The following is a 25248-nucleotide window of genomic DNA, read 5'->3' as shown; positions in this document are numbered from 1 at the left end:
TAAAGACAACAGCTAAAATGACTAGTCATTACAGAGTTTACAGCTTGCTTCACTCTTCTGCACTTTTGGCAGGGATGAGGGCCACAAATAAACAACAAAATAAACGGACTAAAAAAAAATAAAAAAATAATAAACGGACTTCTTGTCTAACTGGATCATCTGCTATGTATCAGAGTTTATTTGTGGTTCGAAAGCATATCACTGTAGAATACTTCCATTTTAACCAATGGAAAAAACCTCCTAAATTTGACTGTTATCTATTCTACAAAGGCCCACTTACACATTTTCTAATTCAAATACAGGCAAAAAATATTTGGCCTGTCTTCCAGTTAATCTTCAAGTCATATGAAACTAAGTAAGAACACTACCGAGCGCCTATGTTCAGGGCATTACAAGGAAAAAGGCTAGTCACACATGATCCTTGCACTGGGTAGTTTCCATCTAATGACGAAAAGAAATACTCATTTGAAGTGGTTTTGTGATGTGTAATATATATATTCTGCACTGTTCCACCACAGGCAGGTTGCAGATAAACAGGAGTGCTTTCCAACGATGATAGCTTCGGGAAATGGAAAGGGGTTGCCTTGCAAGGTAGTAAGGTCCCCGTCACTACGAGTATAAATAAAAAAAACTAGATGACCATGAAGCAAACAAAGGTCTTATAAGAGATTTCTGAACTTGGTAAAAAGTGGAGAAGATTCTAAAATTCCTGTTTATCACTAGGCTTTTAGGTTTCTAACTAGCACATTAATTTGGAGACAAGATATTACAGTTTTACGTGACAAATCCTTAAATCAAGACTACCCTAAACTTTAAAAATCCATGGAACCATCTTCCCATTTAGGAAAATATGGCTCTACAGCTTATCTGTAGATTTGCATTTGCCATATTGGAAGGGGGAAAGAGGAATAAAGGAAAAAGGGAGGGCTATTAAAACAAAAATGTACTGGAACAGCAAGAACAAGAGAACCCATCTCAAGCCTGCCAGGGTCATCTCTTTACCCACACCAAACACAAACATCACTGCCTATATCTCGTCTATATTTAACTAGCTACTTGTAAAATGCTTAAAGAACTAAGTGAGAAATGTTGGTATATTTAGGAAATAAATTTCCAGTAAAGATTTTAAAATAATTCTGAGGGGCTCTATCCCTGTGGACTGCATAATTTTACTGGCATGGTGCCATGTATATCTAGGGGCTTCAAAAATCCTGAAGGAACTGAATCCCATTTTTGGAGTAACTACTGCATGCCTGGCACACTTCTGAGTGACATGATGACCTAATAAAGGCTGGAAACTAGAGAAACTTTGCAAGTTTGCTTTCACATATTAATGCAACTTTATGCCTCTGAAATCAATAACTCAGAGAAAACTTTAGTTTCTCCCACATCTGGGTCAAAACTCAATATGATTAATTAGTAAATATTGCTGTATGCTACATACGCAGCCTTATGGTTTCTCATCTTAAATTAATAAAATACAACTCTCCTGTGATCAAAATTCCTGAGTGATCAAAACACAGTGCCCTCTATCAGGATATCAATGTTTTCTTTTTATAAGATAAAGTGAGCATGAAAGCACATCCACTCCCTGTTTTTAAAGGAAAAGTACATAATATAAAAGCAATATGATAAAGTAGGTGCTAATATACAACTGGAGAGGATACCACCCCCCCAAAAAAACAGAATCAAAATTAATTTGCTGGGGTAAAATTTACATTAATCTCAAAATTAATGATAATACAAAAATTTAAAGTGACAAGGAAGAAATATCAACAAAAAATAGCCTCTGTATTTGAAAAAGTACAACCCCACAGATAATTTAGGTCAAAACAGAGACATGAAAAAAAAAAATTGCTTCTGCTCTGAGAAAAGTTCCACCAGGGAGAAATGTTAGCCTTTCAAAATGGCCCTCAAAGGCTCAGTTTCTCTGGCTATCGAAGGGAAGAACTGCTTCACACCCTTTCAGCTGGGTTGCCCAGGGTGGCGGTGTGAGTCTCTTAGGAGCTTCTGTACCCTCAAAACCAGAGGCAACATGGCAGTCTCCCTGATGCCTCTGGGCCAAGGCAGGCAGATCACCCACTGCTGGCCCTGCTGCTCAACACTGCCCCCTGCAGTTCAGCCAAAATCTGTTCAGGGGCTAACCCTGCTTCCGAGGGACACCTGCCCAGCTTGCAATGTGCCTGAGAACACTGCCACATCAAGGGCAAGCTTTCCAGTTTCCATAACTGAAGTCCTCATTAATTATAACTTCAGATTTACATGAAGGCATTGACAAAGTTCTATTCAATTACTCCCCCCCCCCAAATTTTAAGATTAATAATAACCAATTTTGACAAGGACATATGGAAAAGGCACTCACATGCTGTATGTAAAAATATAAATTACGACAACCTCTCCAGAGGTTGTTGTATTAATTAGTGATAAATAATGCTTATATAAATAATTTCTAAAATCCCATTATTTCATTAAAATCAGGATCTGGAAGAGTATCTTATCTGCAGTCCTATGTTTACTGCAGCATTATTCACAATAGCCAAGATATGGAAACAACCGAAATGTACATTGACAGATGAACAGATAAAGAAAACATGGTCTATATCTATAATGACATATTATTCAGCCTTAAAAAAGGAAATCTTGCCATTTGCAACATAGACAAACCTGAAGGACATTATGCTAAGTAAAATAAGCCACTCAGAGAAAGACACATACTGCATGATTCCACTTATAGGCAATATTTAAAACAAACTCACAGAAGCAGAGAACAGAATTGTGGATGCTAGGGGCTGGCATGGGGGTGTGGGTGGGGAGTTGTTCAATGGGTATAAAGTTTCAGTTAAACAAGATGAATAACTTCTACAGATATGCTGTACAACACAGTGTCTATAGTTAACAATACTGTGTTATGCACTTAAAAATTTGTTAAGAGGGTAGATTTCATGTTGCATTCTTACCACAAAACAAGTGAGGGGACACAAGGAAACTTTCGCAGGTGCTGGATATATCAATTACCTTGATTGCAGTAATGGTTTCATGGGGGGATGCATATGTCCAAACTCATCAAGTTGAATATCTGCGTGAAATATGTGCAGGTTTTTGTAAAGCTGTTTAAAAACAAATCCCCTTCTTTTCACCCTTCAGAAATATTTCCATGAGGGAACAAGGATATTCACCACAGCATGATTTAGGATACTAAATAACTGAGAAACAGCCTCGATGTCCATCAATGGGATCCAATTAAATAATCATAGGAGTACTCATTGACCTTCCCTTGAACTATAGCCAATAACCCATTAAAAAGAATGATGAAGAGCTAAATGAGCTGAGAGAGAAAGATCTAAGATTTGTTATGTTTAAAAGAAAGGATCCCTTTCATGTACATTAAAAAGACACACACAGGGACTTCCCCGGTGGTCCAGTGGGTAAGACGCCATGCTCCCAATGCAGGGGGCCCAGGTTCGATCCCTGGTCAGGGAAAGAGATCCCACATGCCGCAACGAAGATCCCGCGCGCCACAGCTAAGACCCGGCGCAGCCAAATAAATAAATAAAATAAATTTTAAAAAATAAAATAAAGTAATAAAAACACACACACAAAGAGAGAGAGTCACCATATGTTTCTATTTGCATTACAAGTTTTCTGGAAGGAGAACTGTTAACAGTGATGGCTGTGGGGACAGGGCATGGCAGGAGAAGTAGGGACACTTTCGTTTTTTATTTCATATCACTCTGTATAATCTTGTAATTTTTTTAAAACCACTAGTGCTTATTTGTTTGTCTGCTTTTCTAACAGGAATCATCATTATCTGTTGGGAGAGATTACAGGTCACTTGTCATCTTCTTTATATTTTCCATGTGAAAAATACACACGTGTGTGTATTTCCCCAAAGCTTCGCCCCCACAGAACACGGTCTATATACCATACTGTTTATGGTGACTAAACCTGGTGAGTGAATTTGGGGGTGGGAAGAGACTCACTTTTTTTAAAGTATACACTGATATATATATAGTCTATCATTTAAAATGCATACACATTAATTACCATTGTATATTTTTATAACAAGGAAAAATATCATTAAAGAAAATTAACACTTAAAGGAAAAAGACTCAGCTTACTCTAATAATCGAGCTTTGCAGACCAAAAGGCTACACACCAGGCAGCTGGAAGACTTGAGCAGAGAGGGACCCCAAACCCGGGCACGCAGCAACTGACACATGACACAGTTGGGAAGTTACGGCATGCATGATGCAGTGAGTATAGTAGTAAGTTTCTGCTGCTGTCTGACTCACCCCTTCTAGGGACTTAAATGTGTGTGTATATGTAAGACAAATTTCTGGAAGAATACATAAAACTGCTCGCAGTGGTTTCCTCTGGGGGGAGGGGGTGGGACTGAGGTCTGAGGTATAGGGATTTATACAGCCTTTTGTACTGTTTGATTTTTTTCAAATGCAAGTAGGCACCAAGAGAAGTGAATAACAGCAAGCCCTGGGGCAATCCCTAGAGCAGTCTGAGTGACATCTTCAGGAGGCTCTAGAATTTGATTTTTACAAAGAAATTGTCACACACACACCCACACACACGTCCTATATTTCCTGCTGCCGGCTAGACTCCTCTACCTATATGTCACCTCAAACTCATTCAAAATGAAATTCCTTGTCTTCTTCCAAAACCTAGCCTTCCTGCTTGCATTTTCTTCCCTGAGTTGTTTCCCCAAAATGGAAACCAAACTGGTCTCCCAGCCCCTAGCTTTTCCCTTCTCTGGGCCATCTTCCACGTGATCACCCTTCCTCAAGCTATCTGTGTCATTTCCTGATGCCTCTTCCCCCCCAGTACAGCCACAAAGAACTGTGCTGGTACACGCCAGGCCTCCTCAAGAGCCCCGCCCTTGTACAGGCAGGCCCTGTGCCTGGAACACCTTTTTACTCAGCCTTTGCGAGCTCCACTAGCACCTCCTCAGTCAAGTTCCCAGAAGCAGTGTCACTTCAGCTCCTCCGCAGCGCTCCTGCCCCTCTAGTCTTAGTCCTACCTCCTGCCCAGCAGTCAACCCAGCGAGTTCACAGCAGATGCCCTGCTCACAGGCCTCCCTGCTCCGACTCGACTCTCCGAGGCAGCTCTGTGTCCCCAGACCCAGGACACAGTACAGAAAAGCACTTCTTGAGGAAGGGACCCTCAGCTGACATATGTACATCTACCCACACCCACGTCCACATGTCATAAAACTTCATGTCAGGCATAGAAGATAAGAATTTTGATTTTAGGCGCTAAATATAGGAGTTCACACAAATAGGAAACACACTTACATACTAGAACACTTGAGAGAGAGTGCGAAAGGGATTTCCTGTCAGGAGACAGCACAGGGCTTTAGGTCATGTCTCTTAGCCATTTGCCCCCAGACCTATCTGAAGAGGTGAGACATTCTTCCCTCAAAAAAGCATTAGGAAAAAGTTGTCTTCAAGTAGAAACAAATGCCAAAGGCATTTATAACCAGGGGAACATGAAGCTTCTTTCTTCACAGCTCTATCTCACCATAATTCACTTCCAATATTTTAAAATCAAATTGGCAGTCTTACACTTCAAATAGGGACAACTCAGTTGAGAATTTAACAGTGAGAAGACATGGTATTTGAGGGTCATGTTATCCACAGAAAACAAAACCAACGTAATAAAAACCAAATTTGACAGATTTTTGGCAGTAAAATTATATTTAAACACGGACATCAGGATCTGAGATTAAGAATACCAGCTTTTATTTTGGTTGTAATCAAGAGAAAAAACAATAATATATAAAAGCACTAAAGAGAAGCAATTTTTAAAACCCTGAAGTTATAATAAAAATAACTGAACCTGGGGCTTCCCTGGTGGTCCAGTGGTTAAGACTCCCCTGCCTCCAGTGCAGGGGACGCAGGTTTGATCCCTGGTTGGGGAACTAAGATCCCACGTGCCATGCACGTGGCGTGGGAAGGAAAGAAAGGAAAGAAAGGGAGGGAGGGAGGGAGAGGGAGAGGAAGAGGGAGGGAGGGAGAAAGAGAGAGAGAGAGAGAGAGAAAGGGAGAGAGAGAGACAGAAAGAGAGAAAGAAAGAAAGAGAGAGGGAAAGAAAGAAAGAAAGAAAGGAAGAAAGGAGAAAGAGAGAAAGGAAGAAAGAAAGAAAGAAATGTGTCTCAAACTGGCCCTGTAGATACTTCTTCTAAGTCCATATGTTCTCTATAAGAATTTTTAAATTGTGTGTTTTCACTTCAATATTACTCTAATAAAATTAGCATGAGCTTGTTCTGGATCATCCAGATGCTTCTCTGGAAACAGAGAGCTGCCCAGGGATTCTCCAGCCCACATGTGCTGTTGTGTTTACCATCAAGCTAAGGCCAAAGAAGAGGATTTTAATTGGTCTGTACTAACAGTCAAGAACAGGGTAAGACCTGATACATGTATCACACATATATGCCAAGTAAAGGTCAAACGGCACCCCTGAACATTTCTACAGTTTTCAGAATCGAGAAAAATGATGAGAGAACTGAGTTGTCACATGGCAAGGTACCAAAGGCATTTCCAGTGCATTCCCAACACCACAGCAGGCAATATCATATTTACATTGAGAGTAGCAATATGATCTGTGTAAAACATCATCTGTCCCATAAATTAATTTTAATTTTATTGATTCTGTCATTTTATCTGTATTTACCTGGTTGTTTTGTTTTTGTAACCTTTTTTAAGCATAAGAAATTTATCTTTGTGTGCATTCTTACATTATAATAAAAATAACTCAAGCTAGGGTGCCAAGAGCAGTCGATGGAGAAAGGACAGTCTTTTCAAAAAATGGTGCTGGGGGGCTTCCCTGGTGGCGCAATGGTTGAGAGTCCGCCTGCCGATGCAGGGGACACGGGTTCGTGCCCCGGTCCGGGAAGATCCCACATGCCGCAGAGCGGCTAGGCCCATGAGCCATGGCCACTTAGCCTGTGCATCTGGAGCCTGTGCTCCGCAACAGGAGAGGCCACAACAGTGAGAGGCCCGTGTACTGGAAAAAAAAAAAAAAAAAGAGAGTGAAAAGACAACCAACAGAATGGGAGAAAATATTTTCAAATCATCTATCTGATAAGGGATTAATATCCAAAATATACAAAGAACTCCTACAATTCAACAACAAAATCAAATCCCAATTCAAAAATGGACAAAGGACTTGAATGGACATTTCTCCAAAGAAGAACTATGGATAACCAATAAGCACATGAAAAGATACTCAACATCAATAGTCATTAGAGAAATGCAAATCAGTACCATCAGATTACTTCAACCCATTAGGATGGCTATTATCAAATAAACAGAAATTAACAAGTGTTGGTGAAATGTGGAAAAATCGGAACCCTCCTGCATTGCGGGTGGGAATATAAAATGATTAGCTCAGGTGGAAAACTGTGGCAGTTCCTTAAAAAGTAGAATTACCATATGATGCAGCAATTCCACTCCTAGGTATAAACCCAGAAGAACTGAAAGCAGAAACTCAAGATATTTATACACCAATGTTCATAGCATTATTCACAATAGCCAAAAGGTGGAAACAAACCAAATGTCCATCAACAGATGAGTGGATAAACAAAATGTGGAATATTAGTTGGCATTAAAAACGAAGGATAGGGCTTCCCTGGTGGCGCAGTGGTTGAGAGTCCGCCTGCCGATGCAGGGGACACAGGTTCATGCCCCAGTCTGGGAAGATCCCACATGCCGCGGAGCGGCTGGGCCCGTGAGCCATGGCTGCTGAGCCTGCGCATCGGGAGCCTGTGCTCCACAAACGGGAGAGGCCACAACAGTGAGAGGCCCGCGTACCGACAAAAATAAAATAAATAAATAAAAACGAAGAATATTTTGATATATGTCATAACGTGCATGTTAAGAACATTATGCTAAGTGAAACAATAAGTCAGACACAAAAGGACAAATATTGTATGTTTCCATTTATATGAAGTACCTAGAATAGGCAAATTCAGCGGGAAAGCAGAACAGAGGTTAGTTACCAGGGGCTGGAGGGGAGGGGGGAAAGGGGAGTGACAGTTTAATGGGTAGATAGTTTCTGCTTGGAATGACGAAAAATTCTGGAAACTGATAGTGGTGACGGTTGGACAGTGATGTGAATGTACTTAATGCCACTGAACTGTATACTTAACAATGGTAAATTTTATGTTATGTATATTTTATCACAATAAGAAAAACTTAAGCTAACACTGGATATCTGCCAAAAATATTTTATGAAGATCCTAATCTGAGAAACACTGCTACAGAGTTAGAATTAAAAATTAAACCATTTATGTAATGTTTAAAAATATAGACACCAATGGTATATATTGCTATGGATGTAAACACAGAAGCATAAAAACATCAGCGTTGCAAGAGCGGTTACCTCTGGGAAAGGAGGGAGGTAAATGGGAGGTATGCCAAACAGTGTTCAAGTGTACCTGAAAAGTTATATTCCTTATGTAAAGGAAAAAAAAGAAAAAAAAAATGGAAGAAAAGAAGGAAGGGAGGGAGAGAAAAAAGGGAAAAAGTCAAATTTGTTAAATCCAGATGGTGGGTACTCAGGGGTTCATTGCTATTCTGTATCCTCTACATATGTTTGAAATAATTAATCATAAAAATTTGAAATGACTAAGAATCAAAAGTTTACATAATAAGGAATTAAAACTTCCTTTAGCCATTCTACACAATGAATGAGCAGACAGCCCAGACACAGGCCACGTTCCCAATTTACCATCAAGAGCACCTTCTACTTCCCATCTTCCCCTCTCCCCATAGATCTAAGCTGCCATCAACAAGCAGTCAGAGTTGTCAATCAGCATTCACTAGCCAGACTTTTCTATCTCTCACTCTGAGACCATAATTGGTCTTACAATTTTTGCTTGCCTCCAAAATTGCAAGTTAAAAAAAACACTAATTCCCATTAGAATTAATGTAAAAACTGCAGCATTTCTACATACAATTAAATTCATACCAGGCTAGTAGTAATACAGTTACAACTGGTTCATAACTACTTACTGCAGGTAACTGAAAATTGTCAATAAAAGGCAAAAATTCCCAAATAAGCCAGAACTTGGAAGCAACTGCAACTTGGAGCTTTGCTACTTTGCCAGTTATATCAAAAGTGTACAAATAAGATCAGGGTAGAAATAACCCTAGAGCCATTCATAGTCATTCTTTCTCTCTCTCTCCCTCTCCCTCTCCCTCTCTCTCTCTCTCTCTCTCTCACACACACACACACAACACACAATTAGATCTTTTTTTTTTCTTTTAGCCAAGACACTATTTCCATGTAAGTATGGGAGATGTAAAAGTACACCAGGCTCAAAATGACACTAAGAACCAAAAGAGGGAACACTCCTAGGTATCTATCCAAGGGAAATGAAAACGTATACCCACGCAAAAGCTGTTCATAACAGCATTATTCACAATAGCCAAAAAGTGGAAACAATCCAAGTGTCCATCAATTGATGAATGGATAAACAAAATGTGGACACAGTGAAATGTTATTCAGCCACATAAAGGCATGATACATACTACAACATGGATGAACCTTAAAAACACGCTAAGTGAAAGAAGGCACACACAAAAGGACACCTAAGCTATATAATTCCATTTACATGAAATGCCCAAAATAAGCAAATCCGTAGAGATAGAAAGTAACTGCTAGTGGATATGAGGCTTGTTTTGGGGGTGATGAAAATATTCTAAAACTTATTCTGATGATAGCTGCACACCTCTGTGAATATACTAAAAGACATCTGAACTGTACATATCTCAGTGAGGCTATTATCAGGGAAAAGAGAAAAAACAAGGACAAGCTGCCATTACAGACCCCAAAAGATTCTGCCTCAACTTGTATGTTGCCACAAAGCAAAATAAGAGGAATAGGAGAGTCTATAAGTCAATAGAAAGGAGACTTGTATATCCAGGTGGTAAATGACTTAACACAAACCCAAAACAAAACAACTTGACATTTTACTTAGCACATGGACCAAGGTAACAGGCAAATTGTTAACGCTTTTTGAAATACTGAAAGACCCAAAAAGGACCTAGGGATCCCAGGGTCAACATGTATCTAAGGCATTCAGAACTTTTAACGCAACATCAATCTAATCTGAGAGTCCCAATAGCTTCTCTACACGTCATTAGAGAGTCCATGAATCTGCGCCTGCCCACCTCAGCTCCCTCCTGGGCACTGCTGGTTTCACAGGATAATCCTCAAGCATCCACAGAAGTCAAAAACGAAAAAACAAAAACAAAAACTCTTTTCACCATTAACTTCCCTAACAATGAGCATATATTATATGTCCTTAAGTTTACCATTACTTAGGGAGTCTTGTCTCATTTTATGGAAAGTTATATAAATCTGAATAAGTCTTTGACATTCTCCATTGGAAGACACAACCACCCATTTCTGGAACTGCTGAATCCCTCATGTAATTACCTCTTTCCTGGGCATATGATCTTCTGGTCAAGGACAAACTGCCAATGTTCTAATTCAGTGGTGCCAAGTTCATTATTACCTCACTTTCAGATAAGAAAGTGATACGCGTGAGAAAAATCAGAACATTAACACACTAGAAACTTCAAAGTAGAATAATAATACAGCCAACACATTTACACATACCTCAACAAACAAACACACACACCAACAAACTCATGAGGCAAAAATCTCACAACCACTATTCCATGACAAAAATAAGTAAACGGATAAAGCCCAAATCTACTTGGGGGTAGGGGGTGCAGGGTAGGAGCCTGGGAGCCTTCAGAAAAGCTGTAACAGTTTCCCTCATTCACTGTTAACCTTCACAGATGGAGAAACTGGCTCAAAAGTAAACAACACTTATAAGTATGTTTCTCATGCTTTATTCACAACAGAAAATGAAAAGCAACTTAGATGTCCAATAACAAGGGCGTGCTTTAGTAAACCCTGGTATATAGTTATGTAGGAAAATATGGTCTACCCTCTCCAAAAAACACTGCATCGTAGACTATATAAATACACGGAAAAGACCATGCAAAATGTAAACTAGGAGAAGCAATAAGATCTTTCAAGTAGAAGAAAATTGTATATTTTTAAATGGATCTTTTACAATGACACTTAAATAAGAGTTTATGGAGACTAATATTAGTTGATAATTTTTAATGAAGAGCTTCTTTGAAGTGGCATATTTGTTGTTATTGTACAGTCAAGTTGATCAAATATACAATACAAATTACTGAATATACAACGTAAAGTTTCTAACACTATTATGAAAGGCAAGCACCAAAGAAAATGCAGAACTCATCAAATTCTCTTGATATTTCTTGCTGTTTTGACACAATTATTCTGGCTACCATTATCTGTTAATCATCTTCACATCACTAACCTAATTCAGCGTTTTTTATAAACTATTTCCAAGTCAGCAGCCAGCACAATGGCACTGGGCATGAAGACATTCAGGGTCTGCGGAGCAAACCCAAAACACTCCTCAAATTTTTGACAATTATAAACAAAAAAATTGCTCTGCTACTTGTGTGTCTTCACTGAAATATTTGCAAATTCAATGAAGTCCAGAAAATTCTCCTGAGTTCCCCTCCTCAACACTTCTGCAGCATGACCTGGCTGGAGGACAATTTAGCATTTTGCCCCAGCAATCACAGCACGTGTGCACACAGAGGCATCCACAAGAATGTTCACTGCAGCACTGGAATAGGAAACAGTGGAAACAACATTTGTGCTCACCAGGAGGAAAATGGCTTTAAAAATTATGGTACAACTACACAGTTGAATTCTACACAGCACGTGAACTGACACGAAAAAATTTCCAAGATACATTATTTGGAAAAAACCAAAATTTACAAAATAAAGTCCACCCAGTAGGAAAAGTTCTGGGAGGATCCACAGGACACTGGAAACAATCACTACCTCTGAAGAAGAGGCTGGAGCTAAGAATAAGAATGGTGGTCAAAGGAGACTCCTGACTTTTCTGTAACGTTTTGAGTTTTTACAAGGAGAATAAATTCATGCCTTATTTCCATAATTATAATTTAAGAAAAATCTCTGGATCATAACTTGCATGTGATTTATCTAATATTCCACTAAGGGAATTCAAATCTGTATGAACACAGGTGGTTTGGGTCTAACTGATAAAGGGCATTGAAGGTGCCCTGTCTTCACATTTAAATACAAAAACACACTTCCCTCTGTACCTCTCCAACAATGTAAATATGTTTCCTTCCTTAAAAACAACCCCAGACACCCTCCTCGCCAAAAAAAAAAAAAAAAGGAAAAAAGCACTTTTAGTACGAGACCAAATTTTTAAAAAATCTTACACATAATCTCAAACTCCTTAATAAGCGTTTTTACTTTTCATCCAAAAAACGATAGTGTTACAAAGCCTTAGCCAAACTTCACCTCATTAAGATGACGTCTGCTGCCCACATAACTATTTTGAAGTTGTTTCATTCACTTGGTCTGGTTTCAATCAATACAGAAAAGTTAGTGGGAAGGCAAAGCTATTCCATTTTGAGCATAATTTCGGAGGACTTCCAGCATCTCATCTCCCGCCTCAACAAGGAACCCCTCTTATAGCAAGGGGGTCCAAGGGATTCTGATACTTAGCCGGATTTGGGAACCCACGCTCTAAAAGTGGGTTTTAAGCAGTACCTCTCAACCCGTGCTGCATACGATTATTATTTTTTAAATATGACGTGAGAGCCACCACCCACTGCAGACCTATTAAATCAGAATCTCTGAGGAGTGGGTTCCCGTCATCAACTCTCTTTTTTAACTTCCTCAGATTGAGAACCCTGTGTTGAAGTAACTGGTTTAGGCGTTGCTCTTCTCCAGCTCAGGAAGCAGAACACCATTATCTGCATGGGCCATAGGAAACGCAGTGGCAGCCAGCAGAGGAGCTGAAACACCAACCCCCAGTTTTATTTGAAATCACAGAGTTAGGCTAACAGGACCAGATTCTCTATAACTAAGATCCATTATAGACTAGGGCTAGTAAGAAGCCCTGGTTTCAACTAAAGATAAAGTCACTCCACTAACTTGAAACTTGGTAAAGTCATTTAACCTCTCTGAGGTTCAAATTATCAATTTTTTAAAGGACTGGAATAAATGACCTCCGAAGATCCTCTGATCTCAAACCCCATGATCATTCTACCATATGGCCACAAATCAATCAAGTCCATAAGCAGAGTGCCCTTAAATAAATGCATGAATATCTTCTGCGAGTATCAGATTCATCATACATATAATTTTATGCTAATCTACACAAAAATTCTATTCATCATCACACCATAAGAAATCCTAACTGAACCTAATTAGATTCTATCAGATCAATCACAAGTGAAAATTAAACTAGTCACATAAGTCTCAAAATAAATACAGGGACTTCCCTGGTGGCGCAGTGGATAAGACTCCACGCTCCCAATGCAGGGGGCCCAGGTTCAATCCCTGGTTGGGGAACTAGATCCCACATGCATGCTGCAACTAAGAGTTTGCATGCCACAACTAAGGAGCCCGTGAGCCACAACTAAGGAGCCCTGGAGCTGCAAGTAAGGAGCCTGCGAGCCACAACTAAGACCCAACGCAACCAAATAAATATTTCTTTAAAAATTAAACAAATAAATAAATAAAACTATCAAAATAAACAATATAATCCTACACCTAAAGCAACTAGAGAAAGAAGAACAAAAAAAACCCCAAGTCAGTAGAAGGAAAGAAATCATAAAGATCAGAGCAGAAATATATGAAATAGAAACGAAGAAAACAATAGCAAAGATCAATAAAACTAAAAGCTGGTTCTTTGAGAAGATAAACAAAAGTGATAAACCCTTAGCCAGACTCATCAAGAAAAAAAGGGAGAGGACGCAAATAAGTAAAATTAGAAATGAAAAAAAAAAAAAGAAATGAAAAAGGTGAAATCACAACTGACACTGCAGAATTACAAAGGAGTATAAGAGACTACTACAAACAACTATATGCCAATAAAATGGACAACCACGAAGAAATGGACAAATTCTTGGAACGGTACAGATTTCCAAGACTGAACCAGAAAGAAATAGAAAATATAAACAGACCCATCACAAACAATGAAATTGAAACTGTAATTAAAAATCTTCCAACAGCTTTTCGGCCGGAACCACCATCTTCCAGTAATTCGCCAAAATGATCAACACAAAGGGAAAGAGGAGGGGCACCCTCTACATGTTCTCCAGGCCCTTTAGAAAATATGGAAAAAAAAAAAAAAAAAAAAGAAAATATGGAGTTGTTCCGTTGGCCACATACATGCGAATCTACAAGAAAGGTGATACTGTAGATATCTGGACACTGTTCAAAAAGTTATACCCCAGGCTTCCCTGGTGGCACAGTGGTTGAGAGTCCACCTGCCGATGCAGGGACACGGGTTCGTGCCCCGGTTCGGGAGGATCCCACGTGCTTTGGAGCGGCTGGGCCCGTGATCCATGGCCGCTGAGCCTGCGTGTCCGGAGCCTGTGCTCTGCAACGGGAGAGGCCACAGAAGTGAGAGGCCCGCATACCGCAAAAAAAAAAAAAAAAAAAAAGGAATACCCCAGAAATGTTACCATGGCAAAACTGGGAGAGTCTACAATGTTACCCAGCATGCTGTTGGCATCATTGTAAACAAACAAGTTAAGGGCAAGATTCTTGCCAAGAGAATTAATGTGCGTATCGAGCATACTAAGCACTCAAGGAGCCGAGACAGCTGAAACGGGTGAAGGAAAATGATCAGAAAAAGAAGGAAGCCAAATAGAAAGGTACTTGGGGTCAACTGAAGCGCCAGCCTGCTCCACCCAGAGAAGCACACTTTGTGAAAACCAATGGAAAGGATCCTGAACTGTTAGAGCCCATTCCCTATGAATTCATGGCATGATGGGTGTAAAGAAAATTGAAGACCTGGACTGTATAAATGTTTCTCTTAATTGAGTAGAAGTGTGTGACCCCCCTCCTCCAAACAAATATTAAAGCACATTTTAACTGTGTCCAAATTCAGTGGGTGACATCTTTTTACGTTTCAAATTTAGGGGGTTTTCTTCCTGAAAGATGTGAGGTAGTTTGTTGTGCAGTATACTCCACTAGTTAATAAACTGCTAGATATTACTTATAAAATATTTGTACTAGTTTGAAAATAGTCTCTAAATTCCTATGAACAAAGGATTTAAAATAAATGAATTAAAGGTTAAAAAAAAAAATCTTCCAACAAACAAAAGTCCAGGACCAGATGGCTTCACAGGTGAATTTTATCAAACATTTAGAGAAGAGCTAACACTGCTCCTTCTCAAACTCTTCCAAAAGATTGCTGAGGGGGGAACACTCCCAAATTCATTCTACGAAAACACCATCACCCTGATACCAAAACCAGAAAAAAATACCACAAAAAAAGAAAACTACAGGCCAATATCACTGATGAACATAGATGCAAAAATCCTCAACAAAATACTAGCAAACAGAATCCAACAGCACATTAAAAGGATCATATACCATGATCAAGTGGGATTTATCCCAGGGATGCAAAGGTTCTTCAATATACACAAATCAATCAATGTGATATACCATATTAATAAATTAAGAAATAAAAACCCTATGATCATCTCAATAGACACAGAAAAAGCTTTTGACAAAATTCAACACCCATTTATGATTAAAAACTCTCCAGAAAACGGGCATAGAGGGAACCTACCTCAACATAATAAAGGCCATATACGACAAACCCACAGCAAACATCATTCTCAATGGTGAAAAACTGAAAGCATTTCCTCTAAGATCAAGAACAAGACAAGGATGTCCACTCTCACCACTATTATTCAACATAGTTTTGGAAGTCCTAGCCACGGCAATCAGAGAAGAAAAAGATATAAAAGGAATACAAATTGGAAAAGAAGAAGTAAAACTGTCACTGTTTGCAGATGACATGATACTATACATGGAGAATCCTAAAGATGCCACCAGAAAACTACTAGAGGTAATCAATGAATTTGGTAAAGTTGCAGGATACAAAATTAATGCACAGAAATCTCTGGCATTCCTATATACTAACAACACAAAATCAGAAAGAGAAATTAAGGAAACAATCCCATTTACCATCGCAACAAAAAGAATAAAATACCTAGGAATAAACCTATCTAAGGGGGCGAAAGACTTGTACTCAGAAAACTAAAACACTGATGAAAGAAATCAAAGATGACATAAACAGATGGAGAAATATACCATGTTCTTGGATTGGAAGAATCAACATTGTGAAAATGACTCTACTACCCAAAGAAATTTACAGATTCAATGCAATCCCTATCAAACTACCAATCACATTCTTCACAGAATTAGAACAAAAAATTTTACAATTCGTATGGAAACACAAAAGACCCTGAATACCCAAAGCAATCTTGAGAAAGAAAAACGGAGCTGGAGGAATCAGGCTCCCCGACTTCAAACTATACTACAAAGCTATAGTAATCAAGACAGTATGGTACTGGCACAAAAACAGAAATATAGATCAATGGAATAGGATAGAAAGCCCAGAGATAAACCCACACACATATGGTCACCTAATTTATGACAAAGAAGGCAAGAACATACAATGGAGAAAAGACAACCTCTTCAATATGTGGTGCTGGGAAAACTGGACAGCTACTTGTAAAAGAATGAAATTAGAACACTACCTAACACCATACACAAAAATAAACTCCAAATGGATTAAAGACCTAAGTGTAAGACCAGACACTATAAAACTCTTAGAGGAAAACATAGGAAAAACAATCTTTGACATAAATCACAGCAAGATTTTTTTTGACCCACCTCCTAGAGTAATGAAAATAAAAACAAACAAATGGGACCTAATTAAACTTAAAAGCTTTTGCACAGCAAAGGAAACCTAAACAAGACAAAAAGACAACCCTCAGAATGGGAGAAAATACTTGCAAAGGAAACAGACAAAGAATTAATCTCCAAAATATACAAACAGCTCATGGAGCTCAATATCTGTCATACAGAGTGAAGTCAGAAACAGAAAAACAAATACCATATGCTAATGCATATATATGGAATCTAAAGAAAAAAAAATGGTACTGGGCTTCCCTGGTGGCGCAGTGGTTGAGAATCCGCCTGCCGATGCAGGGGACACGAGTTTGTGCCCCGGTCCGGGAAGATCCCACATGCCGCGGAGCGGCTAGGCCCGTGAGCCATGGCCGCTGAGCCTGTGCGTCTGGAGCCTGTGCTCCGCAATGGGAGAGGCCACAACAGTGAGAGGCCCAAGTACCGTAAAAAAAAAAAAAAAAAAGGTACTGATGAACCTAGTGGCAGGGCAGGAATAAAGACACGGACATAAAGAATGGACTTGAGCACACGGGGCGGGGTGTGGGGGTAAGCTGGGGTGAAGTGAGAGTAGCATCGACGTATATATATACACTACCGAATGTAAAATAGTTAGCTAGTGGGAAGCAGCCGCATAGCACAGGGAGATCAGCTCGGTGCTTTGCAACAACCTAGAGGGGTGGGATAGGGAGGGTGGGGAGGAGGCTCAAGAGGGAGGGGATAGGGGGATATATGTATGCATATGGCTGATTCATTTTGTTGTACAACAGAAACTGACACAGTATTGTGAAGCAATTATACTCCAATAAAGATCTATTTAAAAAAATAATAAAAAGATATAAATAAATAAAACTATAAAAATAAATACATACATTTGGAATAAAGAAATTTTAAAAATAATTCAACCTTTTCTTTGTCAATGTTCTGATTAAAGGAAATTTTTTCCCATTTTTAAAAACTGTGGTTAAAACATGCATAAAATTTACCATTTTAACCATTTTTTTTTTTTTTTTTTTACCATTTTAACCATTTTTTTTTTTTTTTTTTTTTTTTTTTTTTTTTTTTTTTTTTGCGGTACGCAGGCCCCTCACCGCTGTGGCCCCTCCCGCTGCGGAGCACAGGCTCCGGATGCACAGGCTCGGCAGCCATGGCTCATAGGCCCAGCCGCTCCGCGGCATGCGGGATCCTCCCGGACCGGGGCACGAACCCGCGTCCCCTGCATTAGCAGGCGGACTCCCAACCACTGCGCCACCAGGGAAGCCCCATTTTAACCATTTTTAAGTGTGCAGTTCTATGGCATTAAGACATACACATCTACTCAGCCATAAAAAGAAACGAAATTGATTTATTTGTAGTGAGGTGGATGGACCGAGAGACTGTCATACAGAGTGAAGTAAGTCAGAAAGAGAAAAACAAATACCGTATGCTAACACATATATATGGAATCTAAAAAAAAAAAAAAGGTCATGAAGAACCTAGAGGCAGGATGGGAATAAAGACGCAGACCTACTAGAAAATGGACTTGAGAACACGGGGAGGGGGAAGGGTAAGCTGGGACAAAGTGAGCGAGTAGCATGGACATATTTACACTACCAAATGTAAAATAGACAGCTAGTGGGAAGCAGCGGCATAGCAAAGGGAGATCAGCTCAGTGCTTTGTGACCACTTAGAGGGGCGGGATAGGGAGGGCGGGAGGGAGGGAGATGCAAGAGGGAAGAGTTATGGGGATATATGTATATGTATAGCTGATTCACTTTGTTATAAAGCAGAAACTAACACACCACTGTAAAGCAATTATACTCCAATAAAGACGCTAAAAAAACAAAAAAAGACATACACATCTTGTGAAACTATCACTACTATCCATCTATAGCACTTTCTTTTTTAAACCACTTTACTGAAGTATGACTGACACATAATATAACCATACTTGTAAAACTATCACCAACCATCAAGGCCAAAAACATATCCAGCACCTCCCAAAAGTTTCCTCCTGCCCCCTTTATTTACTTTTTTAATGTGTGTGGTAAGAATATGTAACAAAAGACATACCCTCTTAGCATATTATAGTATACAATATAGTACTATTAGTTATAGGCACCATGCTGTATAGATCTTCAAAACTTGTTTATGCATAACTGAAACTTTGCTTCAGAACTTGTTTTTTTTCTTTTTTTGTTTGCGTTCGGTCTTCATTGCTGTGTGCGGGCTTCCTCTAGTTGCGGTGAGCAGGGGCTACTCTTTGTTGCGGTGTGCAGGCTTCTCGTTGCGGTGGCTTCTCTTGTTGCAGAGCACGAACTCTAGGCGCACAGGCTTCAGTAGCTGTGGCTCACGGGCTCAGTAGTTGCAGCATGCAGGCCCTAAAGCACGCGGTCTTCCGTAGTTGCAGTGTGTGCTCCACAACTTTTTTTTTTTTTTTTTTTTTTTTTGCGGTATGCGGGCCTCTCACTGCTGTGGCCTCTCCCGCTGCGGAGCACAGGCTCTGGACGCACAGGCTCAGCGACCATGGCTCACAGGCCAAGCCGCTCCGCGGCATGTGGGATCTTTCCGGACCGGGGCACGAACCCGTGTCCCCTGCATCGGCAGGCGGACTCTCAACCACTGCGCCGCCAGGGAAGCCCTCCACAACTTTTTAATCTTCCCCTAATGAAACTCTGTACCCATTAAACACTAACTCCCATTCTCTTCTCCCCCGCCCCCAAACCCCTAGCAGTCACTGTTCTACTTTCTGTCTCTATGAATTTAACTACTCCCTAGGTATCTCATAGAAGTAGAATCTCATTCAATTCTGTCCTTTGTGACTGGCTTTTTTTTCACTTAGCACTTCCTTAAGTTTCACCCATGTCCGTAGCATGTGTCAATTTCCTTCCCTTATAAAGCTGAATGATATTACATTGTGTGTATATTACAACATCTTGTTTACCCATTCATCCATCAATGAACACTTGGGTTGCTTCATTCTGATTTTTTTTTTTTTAACTGTATGTTACTTTGAAGTCACATACAATAAAAATGAGAGAACCTTACATCATCACATTTCTTGGGGTGTGGGGGAAAGACCTGTAAGCAGATCACATTCTGGGCCATAAAACACACCTTAAAAAATTTTAAATCATACAAAGTATACTCTCAGACCTCAATGGAATTAAACGAGAAATCAGTAACTTAAAAATAGCTGGAAAATCCCAAATATAATATTTGAAGATTAAATATGCAATACTTGGAGACTAAATAATTGGGAAATTAAAACTTGGGTCAAAGAAGTTGTCTCAAGAGATAGTCCTAACTAAATGAAAGTGGAAATATAACTTATCAAAACTTGTGACATGCAGGGAAAGCAGTACATAGAGTAAGATTTATACCACTGAATGCAAATATTAAAAAAGAAGAAAGGGATTCCCTGGTGGCGCAGTGATTGAGAGCCCCCTGCCAATGCAGGGGACGTGGGTTCGAGCCCTGGTCTGGGAAGATCCCACATGCCGCGGAGCAACTAAGCCCGTGCGCCACAACTACTGAGCCTGTGCGTCTGGAGCCCGTGCTCCGCAACAAGAGAAGTCGCGATAGTGAGAGGCCTGCGCACCACGATGAAGAGTGGCCCCCGCTCGCCCCAACTGGAGAAGGCCCTCGCGCAAAAATGAAGACCCAACACAGCAAAAATAAATTAATTAATTAATTTTAAAAAAAAGAAAGAAATAACCTAACTTACAAATGAGCAAAACATGGAGTATCATCTATAAAAATATCAAATTCTATGCGGTACACCTGAAATTAATACAATACTGTAAGTCACCTATACTTCAGTTAGAAAAAAAAAAAAAAGCAAAATACCTGAGGAGACACCTCACCAAAGAAAATACAGATGACAAGTATAAGAAAAGATACCTGACATCATATGTCATTAGGGAACTGCAAATTAAAACAATGATATACCACTATACACCTATTAGAATGGCCAAAATCCAAAACACTGACAACACCAAATGCTGGAGAGGATGTGGAGCAACAAGAACTCTCATTCATTGCTGGTGGGAATGCAAAATGGAACAGCCACTTTGGAAGACAGCTTGGTAGTTTCTTACAGAACTTAATATACTCTTACCATCCATCCAGGAATCTCACACTCCTTGGTATTAACCCAAAGGAGCTGAAAACTTATGTTCACACAAAAACCTGCGCACAGATGCATATAACAGCTTTATTCAGAACTGCCCAAACCTGGAATGACCAAGATGTCCTTCAGCAGGTAATTGGATACATAAGCTGTGGTACATCCATACAATGGAGTACTATTCAGCAATAAAAATGAGCTATCAAGCCAGGAAAAGATACAGAGAAACCTTAAATGCATACTGCTAAGGGAAAGCAGACAATCTGAAATGGTCACATACTGTATGATTCCAACTATATAACATTCTGGAAAACACAAAACAATGGAGACAATAAAAAGATCAGTGGTTGCCAGGGGCTCAGGGGGAGAGAGAGATGAACAGGTAGAACACAGGATTTTTAGGGCAGTGAAACTATTCTGCGTGATATCATTCTGTATAATGATGGATACAAGTCATTATATACATTTGCCAAATCCACAGAATGTACAACACAAAGAGTGAAACCTAACAGTAAACTATGGACTTTAATTAGTCATAATGTATCAACATATGGCCCATCAATTGTAACAAATACAATAAATACAATATATTAATTATAGAGGAACTGGGGTGGGAGTGGGGAAGTGAGGGAGTATATGAGAACTCTGTACTTTCTGTTCAATTTTTCTGTAAACGTAAAACTGCTCAAGAAAAAATCATATACACACACATACACACATAAATATATACATAAAACACACACACACACACACACACACACACACACACACACACACGGCTCTTGGGGAAGGAAAGAGGAACCAGCTACTTCAGAACAGAAATGTCCATGAATATCTCCACTTTGCCCAGGTCTCACAGTTTTCCCTGCCTACTGACTCCCCAGAGGGGCGACCACAAACTCCTAAGGAAGCTGAAGCCAAACCATGATCTTGAGGCTCGATTCACGTCATCATCTTGGAGCCTTCCTTTACAGAGGTCATACTGCCCTTCCTTTACACACCTTGCTACATGGCTTTTATACGTAAATAGTAACCTTTAAAAAAAGTATTTGATTGGAGGTAAAGTGTTAAACATTTACTCCCGGTAGGAATCCTTCCTATAATGCTGTATGGGTTACAGCATTCTTTAGCCTAAGGTTAAAGAATATTAGCACAAGATGAAGAAACATAATCCAAGTTCAATTTAAAGGAAAAATAAATGTATTACTCTGGTTGTCAAGTTAAGGCTGTGAGAATTCTGTCTCCTGAGCAGAGGCTCACAGACCACTACATCCATCATGGTTTTCTTCAGCTACCACAAGCTGAAAGCAAAGGTCAGGTGTGCCTGTGGGCCAAGGGCTCCCCTGACAGTCCCAGCCACCGACCAAAGGTCACGTACAGTTCACTACTTCCTCTTCCACACACCAGGCACTAGTCGGCCCAAAGCCCACTTCAGCTTCCTGCAGCCCACCTTGCTTCTCTTTCCTGAGGGATGACAGCTCATTAACAGAGCTAGTTAAAAGTTATATCCCCTTTCTCACTCTTATCCTGTTTTCCCTATGGGAACCGTACCCTCAGGACAACCAAATGGTTGAGGAGGAAAAGTTTCTCCTTTTAGGAGTATTTCAGCTAATAAATGATAAAGGATCAAGAGAATAAGAAGATCCCACGTTTACAACTCTAATAATGAACTAATATTTATAGGCAATGATCATTAATGGCTACTAATATCACAAAAATAAAGACATTCAGATACTATATGTGTCCTGGGAAAAGTACACACCACCCTCTATGAAGTATTCTTGCAGAAAACAACAACAACAAATCTAAACAAGCCTCTAGATCTAATTACAAATTTATAGAAAATACAGGGGGACACAGAACATATTAAATTGACACCACAGGAATGCAATTAGCAAAACTCAGAAAGTAGAAAAATCTATAGGAAAAACACCCCAGCTTCTTCAACAAATAAATTAATGGGGGGAAAACAGACAGCAGACAAAGCTGTTGATTAAAAGATTAAAAAGGCATTTCAACCAACAGCAATGCAAGAAACTCATTTGGATTCTGATTTGAACAAACTGTTAAAAAAAAATTATGGCACAATTGGGGAAATATAAACATTGGGTATTTGAGGTAACTAAGGAATTATTGTTAACTTATTCAGGTGTAATAATAGTATCACGATTATGGTTTCTTTTTTTTTTTTTTTTTTTTTTTGCGGTACGCGGGCCTCTCACTGTTGTGGCCTCTCCCGTTGCAGAGCACAGGCTCCGGACCCGCAGGCTCAGCGGCCACGGCTCACGGGCCCAGCCGCTCCGCGGCATGTGGGCTCTTCCCAGACCGGGGCACGAACCCGCGTCCCCTGCATCGGCAGGCGGACACTCAACCACTGCGCCACCAGGGAAGCCCTATGGTTTCTTTTTAAGTCCTTATCTAGAGACGCATGCATACAGAAAGGTTTATATAAAAGGATGCGACATCTGGAATTTGCTTCAAAATAATGTGGGGTGGAAATGGACTGGCATGCAAGTGAATTGAGTTTGGCCACGGGTTGATGATGACTGTTGAAGTTGTGTGATGAGTACATGGAAGTTCATTATCTATTCTGTGTACTTTCATACCGCTTGTGATTCTCCATAATAAAAATGTTTTAAAAAATGAAGTAGAGGGCTTCCCTGGTGGCGCAGTGGTTGAGAGTCCGTCTGCCGATGCAGGGGACACGGGTTCGTGCCCCGGTCCGGGAAGATCCCACATGCCGCGAAGCGGCTGGTCCCCTGAGCCACGGCTGCTGAGCCTGCGCGTCCGGAGCCTGTGGTCCGCAATGGGAGAGGCCACGGCAGTGAGAGGCCCGCGTACCGCAAAAAAAAAAAAAAAAAAAAAAAAAAAAAATGAAGTACAGTAATTTCAGATCTCAAATTTCTCTAAGAAAGATAAACCATTATAGCCCATCATAGTAGATGCTGCTCCCCATCTATCTCGATTATGCTAAATACTACACAGTCAGCCCTCCGTACCCATGGGTTTCACATCCAAACAATCAACCAACCACAGATCAAAATCTCAATCCGAGGTCGGTTGATTCCTCAGATGCAAACCCCACAGATACGGAGGGCCAACTGTATTCCTTGCACTGCACCATTTTATTTAAGGGATTTGAGCATCCCCGTGTTTTGGTATCCATCCTGGAACCAATCCCCTATGGATACCCAGGGACCACTGTATATCTAACCTATCCTTTTAGGGATTGTCATATGAAACCTGTATAACCAATTTTTCCTTTCCAACCCTCCACAACCTAACCAATCTTTCAAAACATTAGCAAAAAATCTCTACTCTTCTCAAAGTTTGCCCTTACCTCACTAGTCAAAAGCAACATCTCCACCTTATCCAGTTTATCCAACCAGACCATAATTTCTTAGAAGGCAGAGAATGTTTTACTGTCTTTACTTCCCACAAAAAGCCTAGTGCAGTGGCTTGCATACAGCAGTAGATTATCCAACCAAAAAACCGTGTGGATCATCCTGGTCTGTTTGGAGATGAGTCGCAAAATCAACAAGTAATAAAGAACGAAAAGCAGAGGACATGTTTACAAAATCTATATGTCATAAAGAATGGATGAACATATTGTGATAGATCCATACAATAAAAATGCTACTCGGCATTAAAAAGTAACAAAGAACACTATATTACACACAATATGCATGAATCTCCAAAACATCATGCTCAGAGAAGTCAGGCACAAAAGACTGCCCAGCATATAGAATTCCATTTATTCAAAACCCTAGAAAAGGCAAAAGTGGTTGCTCAGGGGAAGCGATGGGGTAAAGCAACTGACTGTAACGGGCATGAGGGTACTTTCTGAGTGATGGAAATGTTCTATATCTTCTTCCTACATTTTGATTGTTGTGGTCACACAACTGTATATATTTCCAAAAGTCACCTATCTGTACAATTTAAATGGGTGAATTTATTATATATAAATGATATCCTAATAAAAGCTATTTATAAATCATAAAATTAGAATTAAAAATTACATGTATTTGTAATAGGACAGAACAAGGGCTCTTATAAATAAGACCAACATCTCCAAGAAAAAGGAACGAAACTGGGTCATTTGCAGAGATGTGGATGGACCTAGAGTCTGTCATACAGAGTGAAGTAAGCCAGAAAGAGCAAAACAAAATCGTATATTAACGCATATATGTGGAATCTAGAAAAATGGTACAAACACCCTATTTGTAGGGCAGGAATAGAGACGTAGACATAGAGAACGGATATGTGGACAGAGGGGAAAAGGGGTAGATGGAATGAATTGGGAGATTAGGTTTGAC

General features: G+C 39.8%; 1 protein-coding gene and 1 pseudogene across 1 annotated transcript in view; one reads left to right on the top strand and one right to left on the bottom strand.

Annotated features, from left to right (window-relative positions):
- The window catches only part of TENT4B (terminal nucleotidyltransferase 4B), a 56964-nt gene that overhangs the window by 16595 nt on the left and 15121 nt on the right, over window positions 1-25248 (bottom strand). The gene's annotated exons all lie outside the window — the stretch shown is intronic.
- Window positions 14164-14890, top strand: LOC136140970 (large ribosomal subunit protein eL21-like; annotated as a pseudogene).

This window comes from Phocoena phocoena, chromosome 20, assembly GCF_963924675.1.
Source record: "Phocoena phocoena chromosome 20, mPhoPho1.1, whole genome shotgun sequence".
Taxonomy (NCBI): domain Eukaryota; kingdom Metazoa; phylum Chordata; class Mammalia; order Artiodactyla; family Phocoenidae; genus Phocoena; species Phocoena phocoena.
Note: the sequence above shows the minus strand (reverse complement) of the source record. Positions and strands in the feature narration are given on the sequence as shown.